The sequence below is a fragment of the Mustelus asterias genome, unplaced genomic scaffold, assembly GCF_964213995.1.
Source record: "Mustelus asterias unplaced genomic scaffold, sMusAst1.hap1.1 HAP1_SCAFFOLD_152, whole genome shotgun sequence".
Classification (NCBI taxonomy): Eukaryota; Metazoa; Chordata; class Chondrichthyes; order Carcharhiniformes; family Triakidae; genus Mustelus; species Mustelus asterias.
In genome coordinates, this window is record NW_027590173.1 from 362,587 (window position 1) to 383,691 (window position 21,105).

At 45.4% G+C, this 21,105-nt stretch overlaps 1 non-coding gene across 1 annotated transcript; it reads right to left on the reverse strand.

Annotated features, from left to right (window-relative positions):
• Positions 1-388: 388 nt before the first annotated feature.
• trnas-cga (transfer RNA serine (anticodon CGA)) lies at positions 389-470 on the reverse strand. The gene has a single exon. It is a non-coding gene; the product is annotated as a tRNA-Ser (tRNA).
• Between the last annotated feature and the right edge of the window lie 20,635 nt (positions 471-21,105).

A 21,105-nucleotide genomic window follows, 5' to 3' on the forward strand; every position in this document is an offset into this window, starting at 1 on the left:
GCAACATTTTGATATTCGCATTCATTCAAGGCATTCTGATTAAATGTATTTCTTATGCTCTGTGTGTCTTTACATAAGAATCTTCCTCTGACGTGAGACCTTGTTTTGTCCTTGTGCACCTGATGCTGATTTTTTTTTTCATTCTGCTCACGTTATGATTTTCCTCATGGAACCGCAGAAAGAACCAGAGAGAAGTACCAGCACAGAAGGAACCCATTCAGCCTATCACATCCATGCCAGCCTGAGGACACCCAGGTGTCCTTTCCAAGCTCAGCTTCCGACACCCGGCCCAGAGCCATGCAGCTGAAAGCATGATGGAGATCCACATAATTAACAGAAAAATTCCACGAGTTTGTATCTGCCTGAAGCAAAGATTTCCAACCATAATCGCTGCGAGTAGGGCTCGAACCTGCGCGGGGAAACCCCATTGGATTTCGAATCCAACGCCTTAACCACTCGGCCATCGCAGCTGCGTACTTGCTGCACTAATGTAACCACCTCAGTAACGTGCATATATTAACTTCATCAGTACCAGGATTGCACAGAGCACAGTGTGTGAGCTGAAATTTGTTCCTCAACTTTTACTTTGTGTCTTTGTCTCTGAATTCATTTATGAGGCCAGAGACTTGTTTTTTTTTCTATTTAAATAATTTTTCAGTGAAAACGAATTACGTCCGAAGAGAAAATGAAAACAAAAGTATCTCTATTACTGGCGAATGTTGCGTTCGCCCTGTTTTGTTCACCCGTTTTAAAATACAAGAGGCCGCCGATAAGGTTCTAAGTAAATTATCAATGCGATCGCTCGGCATCAACCCATATCACTTGTTTGGAAGGCAGCTATTCTCACCACTATACCACCATCGCTCACGCTGCATATGCAATCGTTATTTGCATTAGTTATAATTACGGAACTACCTTAGTTGCTGATTTCAGGCACCAGGTGTGCCGGTAGTAAACTGAAATTGGCTTGTCTCGTTTTAGCTACCTTCTTACTATTGTTTCATACTGGGAATTCATTGATCAATTTTGAGGCCTGTTCTTTCATTGAACAAAGTTTCCACTCAAAGTAAATTGAAGCTGAATTTTCCATTAGAAAGATCGTGATGGTGAGGATTTTTAGTGAATTTCATTTTAAGGGTGCCCACCTACTGTTATGACCTGCGATAACTAATTAAAGTCATCAGAACCGTGATGGCCAGGAACTGACCCGAGATCAAATGCTCGCACAGTCACCACTCCACCACCATCGCTCACCTGGTTCTGCCACCCACTCTGTAAGAAAGTCCAGCTCTGATAGTGAATCTGGTTACCTTCAGGCCCAATTGGAGGATGGTCAGAAACTGTCTGTCACCGTCAGAAACTCCATTAACCGCGAGTGCGGGATGATCATTTAACTGGCTGTCACTGGTTGTTGTGGTTGTGATTTACTGTTACCAGTCAGTGCAAGAGCAACAAATAAAACTATACAAACACTTATTTGGAGAAAGGGCTTCTCTTGAGGCACTGGGAGCATTTGAATAATGGATGTGTGGTTCTGTTCAGTTTGACGGCAGTCACGTCTGATGCACTTTGATTCTTGTATTTATTTTCCCACGATACCCTTTCCCTTTCGCGACGTGTCGTGTTTATTTGCTCGTTTGCTTAAATGTTGAACTGAAACCAATTGGAATTGGCCTATTATTTCAGCAAGATCCACTTTCTACTCTGAACACTCTTTGATGCAGTATGAGCGCTGCAGCTGCGGATCTGTGGTGCAAAGAATGGCATGTAGGACTTCTCATCATTGTTTTATTTAATTTGATTTGATTTATTAGTATACAGTGAAAAAGTATTTTTTCTTGTGCGCTGTAGAGGCAAAGCATACCGTTCATAGAGAAGGAAAGAAGAGACTGCAGAATGTAGTGTACAATCATAGCTCGGATGTCGAGAAAGATCAACGTAATGCAAGGGAGGTCCATTCAGAGGCAGCAGGGCAGAAGCTGTTCTTCAGTCGATTGGTAGGTGACCCCAGACTGTTGTATCTTTTTCCCGATGGAAGAAGGTGGAAGAGAGAATGTTGTCTGGTGAGACATTCAAAAGTTGTGGGTCAGAATCTAATCGAAGTCGGCTTTTTAGGTAAAGTTTGAAGAAATTAGGAACGGTTGTGTCAATGCTCTCAGAGAAGTGAAACTGCCGCCTCGAACTTCATGGGAATGCCAACAGGGCAGAAGGAGAGCATTCGGTCCATCAGGCCTGCACCAACAACAATCCCGCCCAGCCTGTATCCTCGTAACCCCACATATTTACCGTGCTAATCCCGCTGACGCTGAGGGACTATTTAGCATGGCCAATCCCGCTAATACGGCACTAATTTTCATGGCTGAGCTGCCTATTCCAGAAAGACAAAATCTGCCATTCGGGCCGCAAATGAAGCTGGCGTCTGCTTTGGAGCGTCCGAAACCATAGGTTTACCTGGTGGCAAACTCCTCTCCAAAACTGGTGTCCTGATTTGAATCGAGTTTCTCATCTGATTAAAAATATGGGAATGTGGAATTGTTCTGGACTATTTACCCCTCAAGCCTATGTGTCCAAACTTCATCTTGGTTCTGTGAAGCTCAAAACACTGAACGAATCATCAGTTCACCGGCAATAAGGATGCAGAACAAATGCAACACCGACGAGGATGGGATTCGAACCCACGCGTGCAGAGCACAATAGATTAGCAGCCTTAACCACTCGGCCATGCAACAGTCACTCCCCAATCGATTTTTAGTGTTTTAACATCCGTAACAAAGAACACATTTCTCCCGCAGGAAAATGTTGTCTTTCTGCTTTCTCGTTAATCTTGATTCGCTGTTATTTTTCCATTTGATGTAAATCCAGAGAAAGTAAAGTTCACCTCTCTGGTCCCTGTTTGGTTTTGAATTCACCGAACATGACTCTGATGCAAAAAGTAGCAGCTGCGGTGAGTTTGTGGCGCAAAACTTCAGAGTAAAAGGCCGCGTGTTCGAATCACGGAGCTTTTCTGCGTTGGTCTTTTGATTTTGGTTGTTTCCGATTGTTCCTGAAATGATATAACTGTGATAGAAATGAAATTTTAGGGATGCTTCCGGTTCGCACGCTCAGTTTACTTTTTTGCACACTTTTGTATTTGAACAACGTGTCAGAGATTCGTCCATTGTTTGTAAAGTTAAAGCAAGGTCCACAGTCCCAATTGTTTCTGGGAGGCATCAATGGGGAGAGCTGAAGGTGGTGATTTAACCAGAGGATTCACACCTCAGGCGAGGAGCAAGGCTTTCTCAACCGATACGGGAATTCATCCCGCGCTGCTGGCTGAATCAACTGTCCAGCCAACTGAGACAAATACGCTGTGCTACTCGTTAATGAAAATCAAGACGATGAAGCAAATGAACTGCAAAGAAAACCCTGATTTGCTTTTGGGCAGCAGCAGAATATTTCTATTTGATGGAGTGAGTGCGTGATAGCAGAGAATGGTTTTGATCCATCGACCTCTGGGTCATGGGCGCAGCACGCTTCCGCTGCACCACTCTGCTTCGAAAGCTGATGTCGCCCTGCTCGTTACTGCTGCCGGGAGCCAGGAAACAATTCACTGTCTCTTTTTATTTCAAACAAGGCCCACGTGTTGGGAAGCTCACCCTGGCTGAACAATAACACATAACATCATCCCGAATGTAACAGACAGAGAAAGACACATAGAAAAGCGGTAAAAAAAAAACTATTAGGACACACACACAATGAGAGACAGAAAAGATTCGAGCAAGATACTGAGATGGAAAAACTGATGATGTATGAAAAGGGATTTTCTGTTGCACAAAGACAGGCCCTGTTTTGAAATGTATGTTCTGTTGTGTAACTGTGCTATCTGCTGTGTAACTGTTCTCTCTGTTTGGAACTGTGACTCTGTCGTTGACAGATCTTCATTGTGGTTCTGACAAATTCTTCCCTGTTGTGTAAATGTATTCGCGATTTCCAAATATGATCCGTCTTGAGCAGAAGTTTTCCTTTTGTGTGAAATCTTCTCTGTTGTTCTGTGAAGATGTTTTCTGTGGGAAAACAATCGACGGAAATTTCAAGGCCGCCATTTCTGAGGCTTGCTTTCAATTCCAGCTTTGTTTGGGCCGAATGGCCGACTCCTGTTTCTGTTTTCTATCCATGTGCCTATGTGTTAAATCAGTGAATTTGAATTTCATCAGCTGCCGTGGTGGGATTTACTCTGTGTCCCCAAAGATTAGCGCGGGCCTCTGGATTACCAGCCCAGTGACATCACCTTTCATCCCTGTAAACAAAAACAGTTCATTCAGCTCAGCATTAAATCTCTTCCTGAGGAGATTAGAATTCCCGCCACAGAATTTCAATTTGCCAATTGATACAAAGGATTTTGTTCCAGTTTGGAACATTAACAATTCATCCAGATCAAACATACATTGTGCAATAGTTCTGATCTAAAAATACTAAGATAAGTGAGAATTAAATGAACAAAGTTACAAGGAAAGTAATTCTGAGAGAGCTGTTCGGAACTAACGGTGGATTTCAGTTAACGGGCGAAAGCTCGGTTTTCAGGAGGTTCCACAGATTTCTGTGTAAAGAGACCGGGCTGGAACCTGCAATCGTCAGATAGCAACGTGGAAAGTAGCGAAATTAATCGCTTTACCCGTTAGGCTACGGCCACGCAAGGCTGCCTGTTTGCGGAGTTTGTGGAATATTCCTTGTTCAGTCCTGTTCGTTCTTTAGTTGGTTAGTGCAGTCCTCAGACTTTTGTCGCTTGTTCTCGACGGAAGCCGGTGGAAGAGAGCATGAACAGCGTGCGTCGCTCCATGATTAAACTGGCTGCTTTTCCAAGACAGCGGGAAGTGTCAATAGATGGGAGGCTGGTTTGTGTGATTTCACGACACTTTGTAGTTTTTTTGCGGTCTTGGACAGAGCAGGAGCCATAGCAAGCTGAGATGCAACCAGAAGGAATGCTTTCTCTGGTGCGTCTGTCTGTATTCAGACTGTGCTTTGCATTATCTGCTGCTCAATGAGGATTGGGATCTTTCTGATTCTATCAGCTGAACTGTGCGTGTAGAAGTGACTTGTTCTGACTGCCAGCTTCCGGAACTGTAAAATAGTTTATAAATTAATTCTTTATCTGTCAATTTTTGGTACTGCAACTGACTTTCTGTATCCCCTCAGTCGGTGCAGACTCGATGGGCCGAATGGCCTCTTTCTGTACTGTCGGGATTCTATGAACGCAAAGCTGGAAATCTAAAACAGAAAATGCTGGATATGCTCAGCGGATGAGGCAACATTTTTGATTAATGGAGATTTTTGGAAAACAAGCTCCTGAAGCACAGCACAGCTGCACAGTTTAAAGTTACCTTCCATCCACAATGGATGATCCATTCTATGATTTTGAATAATCCAAATTTGAGAATGTGCATTATTATTCCGGTCGCCACAGCCTGAAAACCACTCCAGGCATTGATGTCGCCCTTGGATTTTAAATTTGTAAATCCATTCTCTATCTTTTAAAGCTACTATTGAAACTGTATCTATCACCCATTCAGTTCTTTGTGAGTGAGAAGGAGAATTGAAGATATATTTGGATAATTTTCCTTTGACTGAATTTGTACAGAAGCATAAAGGCGGGAATCATACACATCACTTCATGAAAATCACCCGTTAAAGGCTGACAGTGTTTAATCAAGGGATGGTTCTCTTCATTCATTTATTATTAATGGAGAATAGAAAAGTTGGAACTGTATGCAATCTGGGCAATATAACTGAGCAAAGTGAAACACATGGGGACTGGTCACGATAAGCCTCCCATGGGTAGAAGACAAAGTGAAGGTGCGACGTTGACTGCCTTGTGAGACGGGGCAGGGAGACGTTGTAGGGTGAAGGTACATAGGAAAGTGGGAGTGCGAAACGTTTAATGCTCACTGTACAAGCAAAAGGTGCAATGCAGACTGCAGGCTGGATATTCAATTCTTACTATCCGAAACAGCAGTGATTCAAAATGCCACTTGGTTCAAAATAAAATGCCAACCGGCACTAATACATTCAGTTAAAAAGTATAGCCTTGCTGATTTATCATAATTTAAGTGATTTAATTTAATTACAGAGGAAAGCAGCGTACTGGTAGATTTCAAAATGATATGGCCAACAGATTTAGTATTTCGAAGTTCTCCGTCCCAGGTTCAATGTAATGTGAACGATTCTTGTCTGTTGTATCTATCTCTGATGTCTCAATCTCAGTCTACCAGAGTGTGCTGACATCCACTGGCCGCAATACAGAACTGCAGTAGCGTGGAAAAAATGCACATCAACTATCGCTGCAGACCGACATGTTGTTGTCAAAGAAGACAGAGGGTCGCAGTGGAAGGGTGCGTTTCTGAATGGAGAGCTGTGACAAGTGGCGTTCCTCAGGGATCAGTGTTGGGATCTCTGCTGTTTGTAATATATATAAATGATTTGGAGGAAAATGTAACTGGTTTGATTAGTAAGTTTGCGGACGACACAAAGGTTGGTGGATTTGCAGATAGCAATGAGGACAATTAGAGGATACAGCAGGATATAGGTCAGTTGGAGATTTGGGCGGCGAGACGGCAGATGGAGTTTAATCCGGACAAATGTGAGGTCATGCATTTTGGAAGGTCTAATACAGATAGGAAATATACAGTAAATGGCAGAACCCTTACAAGTGTTGATAGACAAAGGGATCTGGGTGTACAGGTACACAGGTCACTGAAAGTGGCAATGCAGGTGGAGAAGGTAGTCAACAAGGCATACGGCATGCTTACTTTCATCGGCCAGGGCAATGAGTTTAAAAATTGGCAAGTCATTTTGCAGCTTTATGGAACCTTAGTTAGGCCACACATGAAATATAGTGTTCAATTCTGGTCGCCAGATCACCAGAAGGATGTGGAGGCTTTGGAGAGGGTACAGAAATGATTTTCCAGGATGTTGCCTTGTATGGAGGGCATTAGCTATGAGGAGAGGTTGAAGAAACTTTGTTTGTTCTCACTGGAATGACGGAGGTTGAGTGGCGACCTGATAGAAGTCTACAAGATTAAGATAGGCATGGATAGAAGCTTTTTCCGAGTTTGGAACAGTCAATTACTATGGGGCACAGGTTTAAGATGCAAGGTTTAAAGGAGATGCACAAGGCAGATTTTTTACACAGAGAGTAGTGGGTGCCTGGAACTCTTTGCTGAGAGAGGTAGTGGAAGCGGATATGGTAGTGACTTTTAAGGGGCGTCTTGACAAATACATGAATAGGATGGGAATAGGGGGATATGGTCCCCGGAAGGGTAGGAGGTTTTAGTTCAGTCGGGCAGCACGGTCGGTTCAGGCTTGGAGCGCTGAAGGGCCTATTCCTGTGGTGTAATTTTCTTTGTTCTTTGTTCTATAACTTCGAATTTGCTATTACCTGGAGCATTTGAGTCGACGAGCACAGACGTACTAAAGGAAAATCTCGGTAATGAGACAAAGAACAAAGAACAAAGAACAATACAGCACAGGAACAGGCCCTTCGGCCCTCCAAGCCCGCGCCGCTCCCCGGTCCAGGATTGAATCCTGAATCCAGGATCCCCGCCCAATTTTCCAGCCTATCTACATACCAATATCCTATCCACCGAGCTGTCCCTCACAGCTACGATGCTTTGTTCATTACAAACTATTAACTCACCCCCACCCCCCTATTCCAGACCATGTGATCCCCAGGGAGAGGCGAAAACCCAGAGTGAAAAACCCCAGGGCCAATATGGGGAAAAAAAAAATCTGGGAAATTCCTCTCCGACCCCCTGAGGCGATCGAAACGAGTCCAGGAGATCACAATGGCCCTGATCGGAAAATGCTTCCCAACCCTAGTCATTTCCACTTCCATGAACACCATATGAATTCCCTGCCCCCGAGACAGGTTCCCAACTATCCGCAGTCTCGCTCTGTACTGGCACCAGCAAGATGATCATAGAATGAAGCCTTGAAACGAGAAACAAGGAACAATTAGCCCGCGCCGCTCCCTGGTCCAAACTAGACCACTCTTTTGTATCCCTCCATTCCCACTCCGGTCATATAGCTGTCTAGATAAGTCTTAAACGTTCCCAGTGTGTCCGCCTCCACCACCTTGCCCGGCAACACATTCCAGGCCCCCACGACCCTCTGTGTGAAATATGTCCTTCTGATATCTGTGTTAAACCTCCCCCCCTTCAAAGAACAAAGAACAAAGAACAGTACAGCACAGGAAACAGGCCTTCGGCCCTCCAAGCCTGTGCCGCTCCTTGGTCCAACTAGACCAATCGTTTGTATCCCTCCATTCCCAGGCTGCTCATGTGACTATCCAGGTAAGTCTTAAACGATGTCAGCGTGCCTGCCTCCACCACCCTACTTGGCAGCGCATTCCAGGCCCCCACCACCCTCTGTGTAAAAAACGTCCCTCTGATGTCTGAGTTATACTTCGCCCCTCTCAGCTTGAGCCCGTGACCCCTCGTGATCGTCACCTCCGACCTGGGAAAAAGCTTCCCACTGTTCACCCTATCTATACCCTTCATAATCTTGTATACCTCTATTAGATCTCCCCTCATTCTCCGTCTTTCCAAGGAGAACAACCCCAGTCTACCCAATCTCTCCTCATAGCTAAGACCCTCCATACCAGGCAACATCCTGGTAAACCTTCTCTGCACTCTCTCCAATGCCTCCACGTCCTTCTGGTAGTAAAGAAGAGACGATGGAGAATGAATTTCAGAGATAAGCAGATGATGTTACGTTCAAGATTTTGAGTAGAGGATCGTGTGGAATCATGTACTAATTAGAACAAAAGGCCCAGTTTCAATTAAGTATCTTCCAGGTAGAATGTGTACAGATTTGCAAAGTCTCTCAGGTTGATTTAGAAATTAATATCGCACACATATGTCGCATGAGAGACAGAAAGATACAGAATGAGTCCAACACTCATATATCTAGAATCTTAGAATGGATATAACAAAGAGAAGGAGACCATTCGGTCCTTTGTCTGTATGCTGGTCTGTAAAAGAGCATCTCATCTCATCCCTTTCCAAGTCCTTGTCTCATAAACCTGGATATCCTTTCACTTCAGGTGCTGACCCCATTCCCCCTTGATAGTCCTGATTTGATGCTGCCTCTGCCGCCCTCTCAGGCAGTGCATCCCAGGTCCTCAACACTCAGCACATTAAAAACCATCCTTCTCTCCTCTGGCAATGGGAGCAATATTTCTTCATCTCCTCTTCTTCGACTGCACCCACAAACCCACCGCCTCTACCGTCTCGAAGGACAGCGGCAGTAGATACATGGGAACACCTGCACTGCAAGCTCCCCCTCAAGCCACTCACTGTCCTGACTTGGAAATACATCGCGGCTCCTTCACTGTCGCAGTGGCAAAATCCTGAAAGACTGTTTGGCAAACAGCACTGTGGCTGTACCGACACCCCAGGGACTGCAGCAGTTCAATAAAGCAGCAAACCACCATCTTCTTAAGGTCAGTTAGAGATTGGCAAAGAATGCTGGCCTCGTCAGTGATGCCCACCTCTCGAAATGAATAAAACAAACACAAACTCGCAACTACAACCAGAGACGGACGAATACTGAACAAATCTCACTCACGTGCCTTTGTTGGATACAATATGAATCCCCCAACCACATTCACGAACAGAGGGTAAAATGCAGTCGAAATTGGGCGATCGTTATCCAGTTGCAGTTTAACCAGAGTTTTATACAAGAATAGAGAACATCTTAACACAACGTGCAACATTTTAACCCAATATGGAATATCATGAGACCAGTTAATTATCTTTCTGCCGAACAGAAAACATCTTCACGGTGAATATTTTGACCCAACAGGGAACACGTTTACAGAGCAGGGCATATATTAACAGAACATTTTAAAAAATACACAAGATGGACCATATTTATACAGCCGGAAAGATACTTACAGCATGAGGGAAGCATTTTACACAACAGCAGAAAACACCTCTCAACAACAGAGAGCACAGTTACACAGCAGGAATTATATTTACAATCATGTATTTGCAACAGAAAATGCATTTTAAAATAGTGATTGATGTTCCAATTCCTTGTTTTGTCGGTTTTTCATCACCTTTGTCTTTCGTTACGTTTCCAGACAATCTCTCTTACTGCGATTGTGTGTTTTTCCCTGTTTTATTCTCGGTGTGATGCGGTGGCTGAACCTCCTGACACTGGAACTGGTATTAAATGATACAACGGCGAAAATCTGCCTGACTATATTGATAGACAGCACAGCTGACTTCTTCTGTAGCAGAGTGGTGCAGCGGAAGCGTGCTGGATCCATAAACCCAAAGTTCGGTGGATCACAGCCATCCTCTACTATTCCTATCATCACTGATAATGAAACGACTTGTGACTTTTACATGGAGTCTGCAGACAGGTAGTTACATCGGTTTCTCTTTTCCCCAAAAAACCTCGATCTGCAGTGAATCACTTTTATATGCAAGAAATCATATGAACGGGAACATCTTAACACAATATGCAACAATTTACTGACAGAAACATCTTCACGGAGAATCTTCTCACACAACATAGAACACATTTGCAGAGCAGGGGCCATGTTAACAGAACAGAAGGGAGGGGGGACGGGGAGGGGGGACGGGGAGGGGGGGACGGGGAGGGGGGAGGGGGGACGGGGAGGGGGACGGGGAGGGAGGGGGGAGCGGGAGGAGGTAGGGGGAGAGGGGGGAGGGGGAGGCAGTGGGGGAGGGGGAGCGGAGAAGGGGGAGCAGGCAGGGGGAGGCTGGAAGGGGAGGGGGAGGGGAAGGGGTGAGGGAGGGTGAGGGGGGCGAGGGACGGGAGGAGAGGAGGGAGGAGGGAGGGCGGAGGGGACGAGGGGGGAGGGGGAGAGGGCGGAGGGGACGAGGGGGAGAGGGCGGAGGGGACGAGGGGGGAGGGGACGAGGGGGGAGGGGGGAGAGGGGAAGAAGGGGAGAGGGGGAGGGGCAGCAGGGAGGGGGGAACGGCGGGAGGGGGACGGGGCAAAGGGGGAAGGGGGAGGTGGGGGGAGGGGAGGAGAGAGGAGGGAGAGGGGGTGGAGGCGGTGTGGGAGGAGTGGTGGAGGCGGGAGGGGTGGAAGCTGGAGGTGGGGAGGCGAAGCTGGGCTTGCCGTAGCAGAGTGGCGCAGCTGAAGCATGCTGGGCCCATCGCTCAGAGGTCGATGGATCGAAACCATTCTCTGCTACCTCCTCTTAACAATAATAACAGAACCACTTGACTGCACTTCTGCAACATTTGCGTGGAATATGCAGGCAGCTATCTGCATTGGCTCCTCTTTTCTGTTATAAGCCTCAAACCAGTTTGGTCTGCACACAAGGTGTAGGTACTGTGAACATCACCAGGATCTATTCGTGACAGACTTTATGGTGCACAGGAAACAATTTCAGAATTTTTGGATAATGTGAAAGTTGGAAGCATTGTGAACTGTGAGGAGGATAGTGTGAAACTTCAAAAAGGACACAGACAAGTTGACGGAATGAGTGGAGAAGTTGCAGATGAAATTTAAATGTGAGAATTGTGAAGTGATTCATTCTGGTCGGAAGATTATAGAGAGACAATGAAAAGTAAAAGGAAAACAGTTCCAAAGGATCTAATCCATTTCATGAGTGAGGTTTCTCAGTCCTACAACTCTAAATGAAGTGCAACAGTACAACTCTAAAATAAAACAAATTACTGTTGATGCGATCATCTGAAATCAGAAGAGAAAATGCTGGAAAATATCTGCCGGTCTGGCAGCATCTGAAAGGAGTGAAATGATTTGATGTTTCGAGTCCAGATGACCCTTTGACAAAATGTTATCTTTATTGGTTTACTGCCAACTGGTAACTTCCTTAAAGTTAATAATAATCCATTCAAAATATCAGCATATGTGTTTTACAATCATCATTACTCGTTTGAATCAATTACTGCATCTCAGATTGCTTCTTGTTAGCTCATAAACCCATTTCGAAGTTATTTAACTGAATGCTGCTAGTTTTATCAGTACCTTAATGTCGACTGGTTTAAAAATCTTACCATCCCATCAGGGGTTCCACTTACAGGCATTAAATGCCATGAGGCGTCTGGACAGAGTGGATAGGGACAAACTGTTCCCACTCTGGAATGATGAAGAATGAGAGAGAACAGGTTTAGCATCATTAGCAAAGGAAGGAATCGGAACACGAGGAAAACATTTTTCACACAATGAGTGTGTAAAGTGTTGAATGTATTGCTGGAGAGTGTGGTGGATATAGATTCAATTGAAACGTTCTAAAGGAATTAGACTGTTATCTGAAAAGGAAGAATGTGCAGGGTTGCAGGGAGAAGGCGGAGATGTTCATTTTCTGTCACAACTCCTCACATCATTTCTCATTCATCACTCATCACTGACTCGAGTGCGAGCTGTTCTCTTGTCGTTTCTAAACAAGGAGAAGTGCAGCAATGATTAAATGACAGGAGAGTTGGTGGCCGAAGTCTGACGGGAAAGTTAAAAAAAACAAATATATGTCAAAAAGATGAGGATGGCAGAGAGGCGAAATTTGAAATAACAACAGAAAATGCTAGAAACCTTAGCAGATCTGACATCATCTATGGAGAGAGAAACAGAGTTAATGCTTCGAGTCTGTATGATTCTTCTTCAGAGCTGAAGAGAGGTTGAAATGTGACGGATTTAAAATGTTGCAGAGAATTCGGAGCACAATCCAGATTATTCATTAAAGCAATTAAAAAAGCAAATGGCATGATTGTTTTTATTGCAAGTGGATTGGAGTAGATGAAGAAAGGTGTCTTGGTACAATTGTACAGGATTTTATGGAGACCACATCTGCAATGATGTGTACAGCTATGGTATCCACATTTGAGAAAAGATAAGCTCGCATTGGAGGCTGTCCAGAGAAGGTTCACTAGATTGCCCCCCGGAATGAGGAGGTTGTTCTATGTTGAGAAGCTGAGTGAATTAGGCGAGAGATCCTGGAGCTCAGAACAATGTGTAGATGCTGAGTGAACGCTTCCATTGCTGTCCTCTGGGCAGACGAGTGGCAGATAAAGTAAAAGTAAAGAAAAGTAAAGTGAAAGTAAAGTGAAAGTTAAGTTTATTAATCACAAGTAAGGTTTACATTAAGACTGCAATGAAGTTACTGTGAAATTCTCCGAATTGCCACAGTCGGGCACCTGTGCGGGTCAATCACCTAACTAGATGAAGTTCAATGCAGAGAAGTGTGAGTTGATTCATTTTGAGATTGTGGAGAAATAAAGAGAGAAACTCTTAAGGAAATGCAGGAAAAAAGGGATCTCGGTTTCTCAGTACCAAAAGTCATTGAAGGTGGTTGAGCATGTTGAGAGAGCAGGTAATAAAGCAAATGGCATCCTACGTTTTATTGGAGGATTGAATACATGAGTAAGAAGATCATGTTGAGCTTTCAAATACACTAGATAGGCCTCACCTGGAGCACTGCATCCAATTCTGGGCACCACTTGAAGAAGGTTGTGAAGGCAATGGGGAGAGTGCAAAGGATATCCACATGAATGATTCTATTGATAAAGATTTGTAGCTATGAAGATCGATTTGAGAAGTTGGATATTTTTCCTCAGGGAAAGACGTCTGAGAGGACCTGCCGAGGGATAGGGAGCATTGAGGAAGCAGCTGTGCTGCAAAAGGACTTGGATAGGCTGGGAGAGTGGGCAGAGAATTGGCAGATGGAATACAATGTGGAAAAGTGTGACGTTACGCACTTTGGAAGGAGGAATGGAGGCGCAGATTATTTTTTAAATTGTGAAATGCTTAGGAACTCAGAAGCACAAAGGGACTTGGGAGTCCTTGTTCAAAATTCTCTTAACGTAAACGTGCAGGTTCAGTCGGCAGATAGGAAGGGAAATGCAATGTCGCGTGGGCTGGAATACAAGAGCACGGATGCACTTGTGAGGCTGGCAAAGGCTCTGGTCAGACCCCGTTTGGAGTAATGTGAGCAGTTTGGGCCCCGTATCTAAGGAAGGATGTGCTGGCCTTGGAAAAGGTCCAGAGGAAGTTCACAAGAATGATCCCTGGAATGCGGAGCTTGCTGTATGAAGAATGTTTGAGGGCTCTGGATCTGTACTCTTTGGAGTTTACAAGTACGAGCGGGGATCTTATTGAAACTTATCGGATAATGCGAGGCCTGGATAGAGTGGACACAGAGAGCATGTTTCCACTTCTAGGAAAAACTAGAACCAAAGGGCACAACCTCAGACTAAAGGGACAATCCTTTAAAACAGAGATGAGGAGGAATTTCTTCAGCCAGAGAGTGGCGAATCTGTGGAAATCTTTGCCGCAAAACGCTGTGGAGGCCAGGTCATTGAGTGTTTCTCAGACAGAGATAGATAGATTCTTGATTAATAAGGGGATCAGGTGTTATGCGGAAAAGACAGGGAAATGGGAATGAGTAAAATGGCGGAGCAGACTCGATGGGCTGAGTGGCCTAATTCTGCTCCTACGTCTTATGGTCTTATGGAAGAGAAAGAAGTGTTGCTTTCGCACTGCTGCTGCAGAATGACAGGGACGCGGGTTCAATTCAGGCTTTGGGTGGCTGTACGTATTTTCCACATTTTCTCTGTGTCCATGTGGCTTTCCTCCGGGTGCTCTGGGTTCCCCCACACTCCATTGATAAGGTAAGTGGATTTACCATGCTCGATCTGCCCTTATGTCTCCCAGTATGTTAGATTAGGAGGATTAACAGGGTAAATATGTGAGGTTGCGTGGATAGGTCAGAGAATCAGTGCAGCCTCAATGGGCCGAATGACCACCTTTTGCAATGTAGCCATTCAATGGTAGATGTTTTCATGTTCCAGTCAAGAGTTCATCAAGAACCAGGAGAAAATTTTCAAAATAAGTGTCAAAATTGCAACGATTCAATGCCTAATTTTTAGGCATTGTAGGAAAATAAAGGACCATTTAACATGGCCAATCCACTTAACCTGCACATCTTTGAACCACAGGAGTAAACCAGAACACCCAGAGGAAACCCACGGGGGAAGATGTGCAAAATCTGCACAGTCAGCAAAGGTCAGGACCAAACCCGGGTCTCTGGGGCTATGAGGCAGGAGAGTGGGATTAGATAGCGTGCAATTTCAATAATGCAGGGTAGACTTGATGGGCCAAATGGACTGCGACTGCATTGTAAAGATTCTGTGGTTTGGGAATCTAAAACATGATACTATTGACTCGAGCAGGAGGCTTGAGGGGCCATGCAGTCCACTTCTGATCCGATTTATTGTGCTGCTGTGTCCAGAAAGCTGCTGATTGATTTCTCATCATTAAATCAGAATTTTAGTCCAAATACTGTTAATGCATCAACCCTGTGCTCAGTGACAAACACTGACTTGTGGTTAAACAATGTCTCAATTTTAATATTCTTATCCGTGTTTCCAAAACCCTCCATGTCCTCAGCTCTTCCTCCCTTTCATCACCTCCAGCATAACAATCCTCTGAGATATCTGAGCTTCTCTGATTCTGCCCTCGTGAGCATCCCTGAATCGGTTCATTCCACCACTGGTGATCGTAATTTCAGCTCTCTGGGTTTCAGCTCTGGAATTCCCTCTCTCAATGCCCCCGCTTCTCGCTTGCTTTCCTCTCGTTCATTTTTGTCGCCTGCTTGCTTCATTTATTTCCTCCTTCCTATCCCGTGGGTCTCACATTTTCCATCCTCTGACTTTCCGCAGTCCTTTGGCCGCTTTAACTGCCATCAACGAATTATAATTGTTCAACTATAATTTTCCCCGTGGTTCCACTTTAAGGATTATTTCCGCCTCCAGCTCTTTGATTTCTCATTGGTTTCAGCTGCGGATCGAATTGAATGACGCAATGACGCTGCGCAGGGAGTGACGCTGCGCGAGTCGCGCAGGAGCGGCGCATTCCGATTGGGCAGTGGGTTACGATTGGCTGACGGAGATGTCAATCACATTGAGGGCGTGTGTTGCCATAAGCGCGGTCTGCGATTGGTTAGAATTGGGAGCGTCATTTTCAGTGGTCTCACAGTTCAGCCGGTTGGAGCTCACGGATTGGACAAAGTAGCTGTCACTCAGTCGGCGCAGAGCGTCCATTGGATAACCGCGATGGGTCAATTTCCGATTGGTTTTCCCAGCTGCCGGTCACAGGCCGTTGGCGGGGATTTACCCCGGGCCCATCAGACACCGCGCGGAGCGGCAGCAATTGTCCCGTCAGTGGCTTCAGTCCCCGGGCCCGGATCCTAAGCCCGCGGCGGAGCTCCGGATGGGGGCAGGGTTTCGGCAGCCGGAATCCCGTCATGCCCGGTTGTAAATGGAGCGGCACCGTGGTTCGCACTGCTGCCTCACAGCGCCAGGGACCCGAGTTCGATTACGGCTTGGATCACTGTCTGTGTGGAGTTTGCACGTCTCCCAGTGGGTTTCCTCCGGGTGCTCCGGTTTCCTCCCAAAGTCCAAAGATATGCGGGTTAGGTGGATTGGCCATGCTAAATTGCCCTTTCGTGTCAAGGGGACCAGCTAGGATAAATGCATGAGGTTATGGAGATAGGACTTGGTGGGATTGTGGTTGGTACAGACTCGATGGGCCGAATGGCCTCCTTCTGCGCTGTTGGATTCTATAAATCGCAGCTCAGGGTTTCCAATGGCAGCTTCCTGTGTAAACATGTCGCTGCAGTTCCCCAGTCTCAGCAATGCCGGTGTTACAAACTCCCCTGGAGTCAGACCAATCAGTACATAAACTGGAATCTTCCTGTGCTCTGTGTGTGGGGCTCAGTGCCACACTGGGTTAAAGCAGCTCACTTTGCAGAGGCCACGGTTAGATACTGGGATCTTCCTGTGCTCTGCTTTGGGGGTGGGGTTTGCTTACTCTGAGTGGATCTCCCTTATTGTTTGGTTTTAATTATAGCCTCTCTCTCTCTTACAGACTGAGCAGAATGGCCTGATCTGACTACACACATTGAGATGGAGGAGCTGCCGCTCGAAATGAAGATGATTGAGAACTCCAGCTTTCTCTACACTCGTTCACTGAGGCCCAGCCCTTCATTTATCATTAGTTTTCCCAGGATGTCAGGTACATTACCATCTTCATCTGCTGTGCACACTGACCTGACAGTGGGAAGGTATTGGAGCAGGATAGTGCAGTCAACCATGTCAAAGGTGTGGACAGGCTGAGAAGGATAAGGAGGGATAGTTTAGCTGGGTAAGACTGCATTTACCCCGTTCCGATCTTTTCCTTCATATGCAGAATATCACCTGCAATGATTTCTCTTCCCACTTCTGTTTTGTTAGCACCCAACTCGCCCAAGGATCTATCCTTGGCTCCCTCCAATTTTTCATCTACACCTTATCCCTCAGTGGCATTATCTGAAAGCACAGTGTTAGTTTTCACATGTATGCTGATAACACCCAGCTCTACCCCACCATCACCTCTCACAACCAATCCCCTGTTATTAAATTATTAGACTCCTTCTCCGACCTCTAGTACTGGCTAAGCAGAGAATTCCCCCAATTAAATATTTGGAAAACCAATGTTCCCACCCCAAATTCCGTTCCCAATCACTGACTCCATCTCCCCCCGACGTTGAAACAAACCCTCATAATCTTGGCACCTCATTAGACTCGGAAATGAGATTCTGACCACAGATCTGTTCCTTCACCAAGATCACCTATTTCCAGCTGTGTAACATCACACATTGTTTGTAATATCTCAGTTCACCCGTACCTGAAACCCTCATCCATATTTTTGTTACCTCTAGACTTGATAATTCAGGCACACTCCTGCAGCAGATTTCCTTCCCTGGAGCTCATTAGTCAACCAAATAGGGTTTTATGACAAGCAACAATTAGATTGTTGATTGCAGATTCATATTGAATTCAAATTTCACAATCTGCCCTGCTGGGTTTTGAACCCAGGTCCCTCAAGCATTCCCCAGAGTCTCTGGATCACTAGCCCATGACGCCACTGCCTCCCTTCATCAATGTAAGGACTGGAATTTGAACGCATGCCTCTCGAGGAGACTGTGACCTGAACGCAGCACCTTCGATGACTTGGCCATCCTGACACAGACTATGTATTTCACTCCTCTGCCACTTTCTGCTTCCCCTTTATTTCCCAGTCTCAATCTCTCAGGAGCTTATGTTCACTTTAGTCTCCCTCTTTATTTTTATATATTTAAAGAAGCTCTTTCTGATCCTTTTTATATTACTTGTTCATTTACGTTTGTAGTTCATCTTCTCCCACGTTAGTATTTTTTTGGTCATCATTTGTTGGTTTTTGAAACTTCCCCAATGCTCTGTCTTACCACTAATATATGAAACATCCTATGTTCGTCTTTCAGTTTAATGCAATCTTTAACTTCCTCGGTTAACCATGGTTGATTTATTCCCTTCCAGAATCCTTGTTTGTCACTGGTATACATCTTTGTTATAGAGGTTTACAGCATGGAAACAGGCCCTTTGGCCCAACTTGTCCATGGCGCCCCCTTTTTTTTTTAAACCCCTAAGCTAGTCCCAATTGCCCGCATTTGGCCAATTCCTCTATACCCATCTTACCCATGTAACTGTCTAAACACTTAAAAAGATAAAATTGTACCTGCCTCTACTACTACCTCTGGCAGCTTGTTCCAGACACTCACCACCCTCTGTGAAAAAATTGCTCCTCTGGACACTTTTGTATCTCTCCCCTCTCCCCTGAAATCTATTCCCTCTAGTTTTAGACTCCCCTACCTTTGGGAAAAGATATTGACTATCATGCTATCTATGCCCCTCATTATTTTAAAGACCTCTATAAGATCACCCCTCAGCCTTCTACGTTTCAGAGAAAAAAGGCCCAAGACAGTCTGCACATATTGAATACAGTGTTACCTTTTAGATAAGTACTCTTGAATCAAGTTTATCTTAGTGGGAGGCCCAGCAACACCCCGCCATTGAAATTCCAGGGCAGGGGCAGAAGAAGTGGAGGGCAAAGAGACATAAGATTCAGAATAAGATTCCCTGTAGTGCTAAAGGAGGCCATTTGGCCCATTGAGCCTGCATCGACAACAATCCCAGCCAGGCCCTATCCCCGTAACCCCATATGTTAACCCTGCTTGTCCCCCTGGCACTAGGGGGCAATTTAGCATGACACATCTTTGAACTGTGGGAGGAAATCAGAGCACCCAGAGGAAACTCATGCAGACACGGAGAGAACATGCAAATGTCGTCACAGTCACCCAAGACTGGAATTGAACCCGGGTCCCTGGTGCTGAGGTGTAGCAGTGCTAACCACTGTGCCACCATGTCCCCAAGGTAGAATAAGCCATGTAGACCTATATCTTCACAGAAGAGCAACTTGCTTATGTAAATAATGCAAGGAGAAGCAACTTGCCATTAAAACATTCTGTAAATATTCTGATTTTCTTATATAGAGATCATCTTGATATATGCAAACAATATTGCAGTTTCACAAATCTATAAAAGCGGGAGTAACGATGAATCTAAGGGTGACTCTCCTTAGAGAGCTAGTTACAGTAGCTGTGGGAATCTTTTGCCGATCAAGTTTAAAAAAAGGAAATTACAATTGTTTTAGCCCTTGATAGACACACTCCCACATTCTTGGAGAGATGCTGGAAAGGCAGAACTTGACCATGACACAATCTGCACAAAGTGACTCCAGAAACACACTGAGTGTTTTTTGTGAGTCAAAAACTATTTTCATAATGTATGTCATTGCTGATCGATCGTCTTTTCTGCTAAATATCTTTTGCAGTCCAGTCTCGCCAACTCTGCTCTCATTCTTTTGCAATTACCCTTATTTACGTTGAACACAGTTGCTTCTGACCCATGTTTGCACTCTCAAACTGAATGCTAAATTCCACCATGTCAAGTTCACTGTTTCCTAGCGGAGCTTTTACTCTGATTGTTTATGAAAGCTGTCTCATTACACATTACAATATTCAAACTGGCCTGATTTCTGCTTGGATTCACAAAATATTCTTCATGGAAACTGTGCCGAATGCACTCTAAATTCTTCCTCATGGCTACCTCTGCAAACTTGATTGTCCGAATCCACAGGAAGATTAAAGTCAGCCACTGATGGGAAGTACTAGACGACAAAGGATACTCTGTCCACCGTGTCCCATGTTTGTCTTCTGAGGAGGTCGGTGCGGTTTTTCGCTGTGGCGCGTTGGAACTGTCGATCGATGAGTCGAGCGCCATATCCTGTTCTTGTGAGGGCATCTTTCAGCGTCTGGAGGTGTCCGTTGCGATCCTCCTCATCTGATCAGACCCTGTGTATATGGGAGTTAAAAACCTCACCAACCTCCTCAGAAGACAAACACGAGACACGGTGGACAGAGTATCCTCCGTCGTCCAGTACTTCCCCGGAGCGGAGAAGTTACGGCATCTCCTCCGGAGCCTTCAACATGTCATTGATCAAGACGAACATCTCGCCAAGGCCATCCCCACACCCCCACTTCTTGCCTTCAAACAACCGCACAACCTCAAACAGACCATTGTCCGCAGCAAACTACCCAGCCTTCAGGAGAACATTGACCACGACACCACACAACCCTGCCACAGCAACCTCTGCAAGACGTCCTGGATTATCGACACGGATGCCATCATCTCACGTGAGTACACCATCTACCAAGTACACGGTACCTACTCTTGCAACTCGGCCAGCATTGTCTACCTGATACATTGCAGGAAAGGATGTCCCGAGGCATGGTACATTGGGGAAACCATGCAGATGCTACGACAACGGATGAATGAACACCGCTCGACAATCACCAGGCAAGACTGTTCTCTTCCTGTGGGGGAGCACTTCAGCGGTCACGGGCATTCACCTTCTGATCTTCGGGTAAGCGTTCTCCAAGGCGGTCTTCACGACACACGACAGCGCAGAGTCACTGAGCAGAAACTGATAGCCAAGTTCCGTACACATGAGGACGGCCTAAACCGGGATCTTGGATTTATGTCACACTATCAGTGACCCCCACAGCTTGCCTCCTGGACTTGCAGAATCTCACTGGCTGTCCTGTCTGCAGACAATGCACATCTCTTTAACCTGTGTTTAATGCTCCCTCCACTCACATTGTCTGTATCTTTAAGACCTGGTTGGCTGGAGAGATTTACATTCTAATCAGTATTC